The sequence below is a fragment of the Chenopodium album genome, chromosome 14 (genome assembly GCF_948465745.1).
Source record: "Chenopodium album chromosome 14, dcCheAlbu1.1, whole genome shotgun sequence".
Taxonomy (NCBI): domain Eukaryota; kingdom Viridiplantae; phylum Streptophyta; class Magnoliopsida; order Caryophyllales; family Amaranthaceae; genus Chenopodium; species Chenopodium album.
The window spans coordinates 54176883-54189300 of record NC_137847.1 but is presented as its reverse complement, the minus strand read 5'-3'; the positions used below and the strand labels follow the sequence as shown (position 1 = coordinate 54189300).

Genomic DNA, 12418 nt, shown 5'->3' with positions numbered 1-12418 from the left:
GAGAGAGCTTAGTATTGTACCCTAAATTATCAAGGAAGAGGGACCACTTATTTATTATCATGCTGTCATAGACAACAAAAACATTACATGATTTGTACAATATACTCGATCATCTAGAAATTATTTGACAATAATCATCGTTTGTGCTTTTATTTACTGTATTATTTAGCTGACGACAGAGATGAAGTCACTAATTATACTCTTTTTTTTTTAATGGTCGCTAATTATACTCTATTTACAGTTTTTAGGTGGGAAATGAGAACTGAAGTTAGTGAAATACGTACAGATTATTTGACATTTTTCACCTTTATTATATTCTCGAAGCAATATTTTCCAACCTATTTAAGTTACGAATCAGATCATGCATATGCACCATAATCTATTAATCGAGGCGATTACATCAAGTTCGTATCCACAAGAAACAAGACTAATTTTTTTTGTTTTTAATGTATAAATCACAAATATAGTCAAAATAGATCAAGTAAATAGTGCAAAAGTGCTAATAAAGCGCTTATTAAATACGGAAAAAGTAATTGTTAACCGGAAAACTAACTCCTAGAACCTAAGCTATCGAAGTATGTAGTTGTAAATGCAATTGCTTTAGCTCAACTATATGTTAAGGTAAATAAAATACCAACTACATCCTAAAACCTCGTAAAAAACACAAGTCTTGCAAGTTAATCTAGTAATCTACTTCAATATTCATCATCAAATTTGTCCAATGTCAATACAATCCACATTGTATACAATATCAACAATTTTTTTTTGACCCAATAAAACCATTGTATACAAATCCAATAAGTATTGTCAAACATGCCCTTATACATTCACCAACTTCCAATTTTATACAATAGTGATGAGTTAAATACGTTACTTCCTTCGTTTCACAAGTATTGGAACAATTATCAATTAAGAAGTTTTACAAATATTACAATATTTCACTATTTGCGCATGTGTTTTTTTTTTCTCTGATTATTTATCACATGGATTCTTATCTTGTAAATTCGTGTTCTATTCCCATATTACTATACTATAACCCTATTCTTTAGACCTGCTCTATTATGTTAAAATTAGTTATACTCTGTTGAAACCTGTTATACTATGTTCATAAACTTAAAAGAATAGAGTTATCAATTTCATATTATTTGCAACGATTAGACAAAATTAAGTTGTATTTGGAGAACTGAGGAAGTATTACTATACCAAATGCAAAATCAAAGATCAAAGATCAAAGAATAAACATTACCCCTTAATTCCTTATGGCCCTTAAAATATAAAAAGAACGCGGAGATGACAAAAGAAGAGCAAAAGATAAGGAGTGACGTAATATTTGTTCTATTTTCTTTTTGTTTTTTCATCATAAAATGGGTCCCACTTTAGTCACTCAATGGCCACCACTAGTGATAGAAACAAATGGTATAATCGTAATAAACCCAAAATCAAGGGCTTTTTTTCATCCAAGCTTCGTGTCAAACTTAAGATTGTGATTATAAAAGTGATGGGTTGAACCAAGTGATCAACTTCCCCAAATTAATTTTCTTAGACTCAAACTTTTTTTTAACATTTTCTCTCTCCTAATATTTTTCCCAAATCTTCAAAATCTGCAATTTTCAACTTATACAAATTCCAGATTATTCTGGGAAATTATTAAACAAGGTATGTATTTTGTTGACCCACCTACTTAAATCTTTCTTTCTTTAGCTTCCCACTTCCCTAAATTCATTTCTTTGATGTATTGAAACTTTATGTTAGCAATTTTTCATTTTACTTTTGATGAATTAGAACTTTATGTTTGTAATTTTGTTTGTATTTGGTTGTTGGGATTGTTTGAATTTTACTCGTTGGTTGTTCAACTTGTTGAATTGGTTGCTTTGTTTGAAACTTTCTTGTATCTTTAGTAATTTTTATTTTTTAATTTTTTTTAGTGATTAGTAGTTTTGAGTTAATAAGGATTTGGAAATTGAGTTGAAATATTGTTTTTATGTTAGAATTAATCAAAATAATCCAGAAATTTGAATTAGTTGATGAACAAGTATTGAAATATTGAATCTTGAGGTACAAAATATAATATTGATAATTAATAAACATTAATTAGCTTTTATTACTGATGTTTGGTGCATGAACTTTGATGATATTTGGGAGTTAGTGTTACCCTTTTCTTTTGGATTAAAAAGTGGCTTTTTACCTTAATTCATGCCTTTTCACTGCTTCATAGCCTTCATTTGATGAATTTATGGACTCTGGCTATGCTTTTACGCGGATTATTACCTTTTGTAACTATTAGTATTAGCTTAAATAAGGGTGTATGTATTTTCGGAAAACAAAATCAAATTAAGATAACCAGGAATTCTGATGATTAGAGTAGTTTGATGTTTTTGTGCTTTCATACACATTTAATTGAGCTGAGTAGGGTGGAAAACTGGAAATTTAGGCCTTACTATAGTAGCAAGATTTAGAGATCATGATGGTAGTGTTAAGGCTTTAGTCTTTGTGATCATTTTTAGCGGTCTATGAAGCTATGATCTTTGTTATAGAAAAGATTAGATCTTGAATTCATTGCAATGTTATTTTGTTCCATAGTACTTTTATTCAATTGGCCTTTCCTTTCCGAGTTGTCCATTCGTTTAGGCAGTTTGTCCTGCATTATACATCCGGAGATGTATTGGTTTATTATCGATTAATGTGTTTATCATTACTTTTAACAACCTTTAGTGATTGTTTTGTGCTTATTTCTTGTTTTAGTCAAATAGTCCTGGTTCTGGTTAACATGATGGAAGTTTATTACAGATTGTTATTTGTAGCTCAGATTCATGTCTGTTTTACTGGTTACTTCCCAAACAGGGAATTGAAGATGTAGAAATTGAGGGACTTTAACAGCTAGCTACATTAGATTCTGCTGCTACCTAATAATTAATTATATCTTGATGCTACTTGATAAACTTAGGATGATGAACATTGGGGCACACTGCCCTATCAAGATCGTGTTGTGTTTTGAATTGGAGTTGCTACTACCTGATTACTGTGATGTTCGGAGTTAGGTGGTCATGTCGAATGTCAATGTAGCCTGTTTATCTGAATCATCTCAGCGTCAATATCCATGATTCCAGTGATAAGCATTTTGTTCATGTTCCACTGAGTTAGACTAATGTCAATAGCTTAAACTTTAAAGTCACACTATGTTGCAAGCAATCGAGAGATGTCTTAGATTGAGATGACAATTGAAGTCTGTAAACTTATAAGGTCTTCATGCTTCAATATCTTCAATTCAATTTGAGACCTGCAGTTCCCTTTTAAGGTGTAGCTTCCTTTGGATATGTGAAGGTAACTAAGCAGCAAAGTTACCTGATATTGGTTTAGATATGTTTTTATGCAAAATTCCGCACTGTGAAATCTGGATATTGCTGATCCTGTGAATTTAGTCCTGTGAATTTAGTTGGAGTAATTGGTGTCCGTCTTTAATTTATTTACCTTCTTTTGTATCAATTATTGTCCAGTTGAACGTTCAATAGTTGTGTCAAAGTCTTCATGTTACTTGTATGATGTGGCTTTTAAAATATTGATTGGGTGTGAATTCTTATAGTTTCTTTAAATCTCTGCAGGTAACCATTTTGCTCTTGCTTTAGCGTAAGAAATAACATATCATATTCTAACTGAAGTTCTAGTTTCAAACAAAAGGCTATTAGTCTTTATCTTCCCTGAATTTTCTTTCATAAGGTCAGATAGTACAATACTAGATGCAAACATCTCAGCATAACTGCGCTACAAGTGGAGTACATGGATTCCTTTACCAGCATGCCCCTGATATAACACCTTATTGCTCATCCCATTATCAAGTGTTCGACAATAACATGTACCCTAATAACACTACTCAAGGAAACCAGATATCTTTCCAAAACTTCAATGAAGGGTATATCACATTAGACTCTGGTCAAAAGGCTGGCCTTTATAACATCTATGACTCACCATCTGGTGTGAGCACCTCATCGAACAGAAGCCAGTTTTCACCACAAGGTTCTCAGTCATACATCTCAGACCCTCCTCAATCATCCGATAACACTTATGGTTCCCCAATGAGTAACTCCTCTGTGGTGGATGACAATACTGAACTAAGGAACCAGCTTAGAGAACTGGAGCGCTCTCTGATGGGGCCTGATTCTCCTCGCTCGACAGATGGACACTATTGCTCTTTGAGTCACGGGGGTAATCATGGATCCTCATCAAACCAACTGATGGAGATGCTCCCTAAGATGGAACTCAAACAGGTACTGTTTTTATGTGCACAAGCAGTCTCAGAGAAGGACGTGTCAACTGCAGAAACCTTGATGGATGCTTTAGACAAGATGGTATCAGTATGTGGGACACCAATGCAACGATTGGCTGCATACATGCTTGAAGGGCTGAGAGCAAGGCTGGAATCCTCGGGTTATACTATCTACAAGAAGCTAAGGTGTGAGCAACCAACAAGTTCTGAGCTTCTCACCTATATGCATATATTGTATCAGGTTTGCCCTTATTTCAAATTTGCGTACATGTCCTCGAATCTTATCATTCAAGAAGCTGTGGGGCACGAGGGGAGTATCCACATCATTGATTTTCAAATTGGGATGGGGACACAGTGGATATCGTTAATCCAGTCTCTTGGTAACCGGCCTGGTGGGCCCCCACTTGTTCGTATCACTGGAGTCGATGACTCCCAATCAGTCCTTGCTCGGGGAGCAGGGCTGGAACTTGTAGAAAAGAGACTTTCGATGGAGGCTAAACAATGCAATGTGCCCTTTGAATTCCATGCAGCAGCAATGTCAGGTTGCGAAGTAAAAAGGGAGAATCTAAGCATTCACCCTGGGGAGGCTTTGGCAGTGAATTTTCCCTACATGCTACACCACATGCCAGATGAGAGTGTGAGCACTGAAAACCATCGGGACCGCTTGTTGAGGCTAGTTAAGGAATTGTCACCCCGAATAGTCACTGTAGTCGAGCAAGAGTCAAATACAAACACTTCTCCCTTCCTCAACCGATTCGCTGAGACTTTGGATTACTACACGGCAATGTATGAGTCAGTTGATGTGGCTCTTGCTAGGAATGACAAGAAGAGGATAAATGCAGAGATGCATTGTCTTGCACGTGATATTGTTAACATGATAGCTTGTGAGGATGCACAAAGGGTGGAAAGGCATGAGCCTTTTGGCAAATGGAGGGCAAGGTTGAGCATGGCAGGTTTTACTCAATTGCCCTTGAGTTACACAGTGATTGATGGAGTCAGGGGTTTGATGAAGGAGTTCCATGGTAATTATAGGTTGCAAGAGTGGCATGGAGCACTATTTCTGGGTTGGAAGAACCGCATTTTGTCATCCTCTTCTGCATGGAGGTGAGGAATACTACTGCCAAAGAACTTGATCAAACAAATGGCTTGGAGTCTTGTAAAGTCCCGTTCTCCTCTCCATGTCCTGCTCAAAATTTTGCTATGTTCGTGGGAATTGGAATAAGAGTTCTGGTGCCTACTTGCAGTTTATCAGTAGGGTAACAATTAACAGCTTTGGTTTTGTTTGTGCAACACCAGTATGCGATTTACTGAAAACATGATAGATAAACAATTGGGGTTGGGGACATAGTTTCATTTCCATTCGTAGTTGAAGTTTAGTTTTGTAGAAATTAATGCTACTTCTAGTAATTGTATAATGTGTGGCTATTGAATTTATGGAGTTCAACACAAACAAAACAATGCTACTTCTAGTAATTCTACATCTTTGGTTGCACTTTGTATTTTCAGCTGAATATTATGGAGTTCAACACAAACAAAACAAGCTTTTATAATGATTGCACATTTAAATTTGATAATCAAATCTCCTTTTCAATTTCTTTGAACTTGACTGTCCAAAGATTTATGATGCTACACTGCTACAGATCATAGATGTGAAGACATGCGGCTATATTCTGAAGTGGACGGAGTCATCCACTCTTGAAACAGCCTATATAGCTTTGTGCATTTAAGTTGGCGTGTGCATGACATTCGCTAGCGCATGTTAACTTGTGTGACACATGCTTGTCCCATGTTTTGCACAAGCCAGCCACATGTGCACGTGTAACATGCACATATCATAGCCAGGGTACATACTTTTTTATATAGGTAAGAAGAATTGTCCTATTATCTTAAAACCTTTTACGGGTCAACTCGGCTTGAGCTAATAGGTTATACACTTTGAGAGTGAGAGAAAAAGTAAGGGAGTTTCCACCTTAAAGTACTACTAACAGGGTTCAAATCTCTAACCTTGAGATTTTGCTTACCACTTTGCCAACAATGGGTTGGTATAGGGTTCATACAATTAGGTAGACTCATAATACTATCAGCCTACCACTATAACTATCTCCATATTATTGTATCTATTTCATTTGACCATTTTAATGTGAGTGTTGGAGTCAATGGGAAATGAATTAATGCAGAGAGTATCCCCTTAGACAAAATGTTTTTTTTTTTTTTTTTTTTTTTTTTTTTTTTTTTTTTTTTTTTTTTTTAATTAAGATTTTTTACATTTAAGTATATTGGTGAGGATATGTTACCATATAAGAACATAAGACAATTTTTAATAGACAATATAAAATGGAACTTAGGGCAAATAAATAAGAAATGAAAGGGTACACGATATTGATATATATGTCATTTAGTGTAGTTGGTTGAAATGTTAAGGTGGTACGTGACTACATAGTACCTAACACTTTCTATCTACTCCCTCGTTTTTTTTAAGTCCATCACTTTTCTTTTTTCGATCGTTTTTTCAAAGTGTCGTTTTCTTTTTTGGAACTAATTTATAATCCCTCAATAAATTGTACTTAAGGTTTGTTCTTTTCAACTTATGTTCAGTTAATTTTTTAGCTCCAATAAGTTCAGTTCAGTTCTTAATTTCCTTCTCTCATAAAATATTCAGTTCAGCTCTAATAAGTTCAATTCAGTTCAGCTCACTTCAATTAATCAGAATAAGCCCTTACATAATACTAGAGATAGGCATGGGTCGGGCCGGCCCGTGGGCGGCACGGGCCCAACACGAAAACGACACGGGCCCAACACGAAAACGGCACGGCACGATGACCGAGGAGTGGGGCGTGCTGTGAACACGATTTCGAAAATTCGGCACGGGCACGACACGAACCCGCGAGCGGCACGGTACTTTGGCCCGTGAGCACGGCCTGCCAGCACGACATATGACACGACCAAACACGACATGCGGCACGCCAGGCACGGGCGGCACGACACAGCCCGTACAAAACGGCTACTCATTCGCTGTTTCAAATAAATTAATAATAGAAATGACATAAATAATAAAAATATGAATAATACAAAGAACAATAATAATATAATAATAAAATAACATACACATAAATTAATAAAATTATTTAAATAGTGTATTCATTTTAAACGTGGTTGAAAAAAAAATTATCGATTTTTTTAAATAAAAAAATATGGGCGGCACGGTGACCGGCCCGACACGTGGGCTGGGGTGTGCGAAATGATGGCTCAGCACGGCATGGCCTGCCAAAATGTAGACACGGCATGAGCCACCGCTAGGCACAGCGAGGCAAGGCCCGCGGTGGCCCGGCACGGCATGATCCGAAGGGAGTAACAACAAATGGCATATTTGGCCAATCTGGGCCTCTGGCCTCAGGGACATGGACCACACTACAAGGATTCAAGTTGGACCTCCAGATGTTATGGCTTTAGGGGGGATTGTGTAACACGTTGGACGGCAAATGATATTATTTTTTAATTTAATTGTAACATGTGAAAACAACCATATCCTTTTTTTACTGAAAAAACAAATTCATGGTATGTTCTTTGAAGTTCTGAACTAATAGCTACATATACATACGTCTTCCCCCACACAAAACAGTGATTCTTGTGGTTATTTGACTAATGTAGACTTGTAGAGTTGTAGTGGCTTCCTCAACTTTCGGTTGGGAAATATGCAAGAACCAAAACAGAATTTTATTACTAAATGGCAGGTCCTGTTCTCTTCAACTTAATTTCAGTTTAATTTAATTTAGCTTCAATCAGTTTACTTCCTAATTTCCTTATCTCATAAACAATTCAGTTCAATTCAGTTTCAATCAGTTCAATTCAGTAAATCAGAACAGGTCCTAAAAATCACTTATAACTGTCCACAAATTTTGAAAAATCTCTTTTATTTCACCTACTCTTTATGTAAAAGATAGCCCTTGCTAATTTTTAGATATTAAATGTCTACTTATCAACATATACTTCCTCCGTTTCTTTTTACTTGCAACACAGCCTTCTGACACGTGTTTTGAGGTCGGGTTTATGTAATGTAAACGGATAAATTATTCATTATAATTTTTACAAATGATACTTAACCCTATTCTAATCTTCGTGTAAAAATTATATTGATAAAATCGCTCGTTTACCCTCACTAATCATCTCCTAAAACTGCGTGCCTAAAAGGTGTGTTGCAAGTAAAAGAAAACGGAGGAAGTATATATATATATATATATATATATACATATTTTTTTCCTATTTAATATTTAAAAAATCATGTTAATATAGAGCCTGTTTTCTTCAAATTATTTTCAATTTAGTTCGGTTCAGCTCTAATAAGTTCAGTTCAGTTCAGCTCTTAATTTCCTTCTCTCATAAAATATTCAGTTCAATTCAGTTCAGTTCAATTCAGTTTCAATAAGTTCAATTCAATTCAGTCAATCAAAACAGGCCCGTAATTTATTATTTAAGTAATATGGATGTGAGAGAAACTAGAGAACTTACAAACCATTTAAAGTTTATGTAAGCTAGGTATACATATGTCTAAAATGATGTGTGAGATGTGTTAATCGTTAATAACGCCACCTACAATACCCAACTCCAGCTAACTTCACAATTGCAAATTACAAGCAAATTAATTTGTAAGATGGTACAATAAAAATGTCATTTTCAGTCCAATGTCTTATGTCACCAAAGGTCCTTGTGACTTTCATAAAGTTGACTAGTCTAAATGTCTAAAAAACTTTGTTTTTAATTTCCAACAATAATTTCACCAATAAAGTTTACTTGATAAGTTATAACTTTTACGTTTTAATTAGGTTTTTGTTGATAATGATATTGGATCAATCATCAGTGACACTTATGCATTGATTGTGAAGGTTCCAGGCAACTCAAATCACTTCTTTAATACGATTTGCTTCATATGTTGAGATTTTTTAAAAAAATTTTGTCATTAAAAATGAAATTTCATATTAGGCCTCCTAGTCACTTTTGGACCGACAAACCCGATCCAATCAAAAGTCCCAACCCAAGATAATATTTGGCCAAATCCTAGGCCGGCCCATAATTACCTCTAGACCTCCATCTTAAAAACCTACATATAACCCATTTTCATAGGATTGCAATATCATGAAACCCAACTCCAAATTAATATGGATTGGATCAACACCTATAATCCACATCTTACAGGAGATATATATACTTTTGTTACAGATAGTATGCCAATAAACTCCTCTATTTTTATTTTTTATTTTTTATTTTTTTTTGAGAAAGCAACTCCTCTATTTTTTATTGGGGTGCAATCAAACATCTCTCAGACATAAATAACCAAAATTCGACTCGTTTCCCATTTTGATTTTGTTCTTCATTTCCCAATATCTGATATACAAAAACTCGGATCCCAAGGCAAGTCCATCCTTAATCTTTGTGACATATATTTCATCTCACATTTTAGAATTTTGCGTATATCAATATTTGTTTTTGATTATCAAGTTTATAATTTTATGAAACATATTTTTTTGATGTTCATGTGTTTAAGGAGTCTTGAAATGTTTTGGTTTAGATATACATTTAATCTCATGGGATTGTTATAAATTGTTTTTGTATTCCACAAATAAATGTTGTATTGGATTGTTGAATTGTCGATTCTTGTGGAATGGTTTTCTTGGTGATTGTTGATTTTTGGTTTAAGTGCCTTCTTGATCGAGTATTGGTGCACATATGAGCACGAGGCATGGATGCGTGACACAAGTCACGTAGTCGTAATTTATGTACATTCGGTTAAGATAAAATGACATGATTTTGTAAGTAGGCTAATGTGTTTGTTTTACTCCAAAAGATTAAATATTTTTGTGATTTTAATTTATGAACTCAGTTTAAGGAACATTTAGTGAAAGAGTATAAATTTACACCACAATGTCAAATCATTATCAAGTTTGTACCTATATTTTTTCTTTATGAACGCATATCACTATTTGGCAATAATATATCATCTATGTTTTCCAATAAATTACTCATGTCTTGTGACATTATGTTCCTCCTAAAAGGAAGTCCCTGCATACTTTTGGCTCATCAAATTCAAATGAGTCATTTGTTGATTTGATGTACGACAAATTTAGTGAAAACATGCTGTTGTTAAGACGGTCATTCTTTGAAACATTTTTATGTACGACATTGGTTTGAGTTTCACTTTCTGGGGGTGTTGACAGAGTTAAAGGGGAATGGCTTCAAAGCAGAAATCAGAAAGATTGGATGCACACTCGATGCAGAGGGAAAAAGAAAGGGAAAGGCGGCGTCTTAGAGACAGGATAAGAAGGCAGAACATGACCCAAGAGCAAAGGGATAGGCATCTTGCTAGACGTCGAAGAAATTATCAGCTGAGGAGATTGAGGGCTCAGAATGCCAAAATGTTAAGCTCTCAGCAAACAGATACTAACATAAGGAGTAATGCATCTGAGCTTGAATTGATTGACCACCATTCTTCTGCCAGTTTACCTTTACTCAATGAGCTGCCAACCACCTCTGAAACTCAAGGTTTATAAGTCTGTAAATTTGATCACATCTCATGTACTACTTAAAGGAGTGTCATTATATGTGAACTAAACAATGTGTTCTTAAGAAATATCTTTTGCTATGTTTAGGAGGAGCTCAGAGTGTAAGGAAGAACCCGAGAAGGTTACGTGTAAGTGATGTAAGGCATCTAGCTAGAAGATTACATAGTAATGTTCAACAGCAAAATGGGGGACTTCTTACAAGCTGTGAGTTACTGTTCTTTTAATTCATATTTTATCAGAACACCTAATTTACTACTGTATATATTATGTATGTGTTCATTTGACTGTTTCAGGTGTAGCAACCACTAAGAGATTGAGATTAACTCATGTCAAACGCCTGGCTCGAGCAGTAAAGATTACTGTGGAGTAGAATTCTTTCATATTTCTAAAATTAAGCTAGGCACAGGGGATGTAATTCACATGGATAATGCAAGTCTCGCTTGAGCAGCTTTAATGTCATACTGAGGTATAACTAATCATTTAACTCAGGAACAGACTTTTATTGCTAAGGATAGGAGCTGCAGCCTAGTTATGCAGGAGTGTTGCAAATGTAGCGCGAGTTCATTCACAGTGTATCACACAATTTTGGCAATGTAAAGCACATCTGTTTTGTAATTTTATACTCAATGTTACTCAAACTCTTGATTTCACTTAAGTTACAAGTGTTGCACCAACAATAGTCCATAGTTCATCATGGGTGCGTATGGACATTGGACACTTACACTCCATTCGGAGCGTTTTGGACTAAATATAAGAAATCTTTAGCTGTACTGTGTTTGACTCTTGGACACGTACCCAAATTAATGTTAGTTTGTACTCAACGACAAAAAACTTCCCCAGCTAATAAGAACCTAATCTTTAACACCCGATGTATATAACAATGTCTAAATTATATGTTGTGACATCATTACTCGTTAGGAGATAATTTTTGTAATTTCTTTCATTAATCTAAAATAAATAAATAAAATTTAAAAAAAGAAAATTGACTACAGTTAGATTGAAATAATTTTTTTTTTCTTTTATATATATAAAAAAAAATCCTTTTTTTTTTTAATTACAACAATTTGATTGCAAGAAAATTTTAGGAGTTTGAGGTAGGCTTAAACACTTTGAGTTTCGGGTATTAAAGTGTATTGATTTTGTGGTTCAAACCTTTTTATTTATTTATTTATTTATTTATGCTGTAACAACTTTTTGGGATAAAAACTTATCTTAAATTCATAATATCATATCTAACAGCATGATGAATAACTAACCTAAATCAATCAAAACTACCTTTTATTATATGTAATTAGATGTAATTTTGGAAACAGATTCTACTCCAAATATGTTCAAAAACCCTACTTTTATTTAATATAAAAAGAGTAGACTTATAGTAGAATAAGGAAAACCAAAATACCTTCCCTCTAAAAATTATATAATTACCAGCGTTTTTGCAAGATTTAACACTAATTTCTTCCTTTTCTTTTTTAAGAATTGTTGAAAGTTAAAGAAGATCAATGTCTCAAAGGTCTACAATGATTCAAGAAATTATTAATGGAAATCTTGATCATATTGCTAACTTGAATTCATTAATGCAAAATTTAAGTATCTCTTCCAACAA

General features: G+C 34.4%; 1 pseudogene across 1 annotated transcript; it reads left to right on the top strand.

The window, feature by feature from the left end:
• Positions 1–1520: 1520 nt before the first annotated feature.
• On the top strand, positions 1521–5772 carry LOC145577587 (scarecrow-like protein 21 pseudogene; annotated as a pseudogene). The gene is made up of 2 exons (XR_014098823.1): positions 1521–1656; positions 3600–5772. The product of XR_014098823.1 is annotated as a scarecrow-like protein 21 pseudogene (transcript).
• Positions 5773–12418: the final 6646 nt, after the last annotated feature.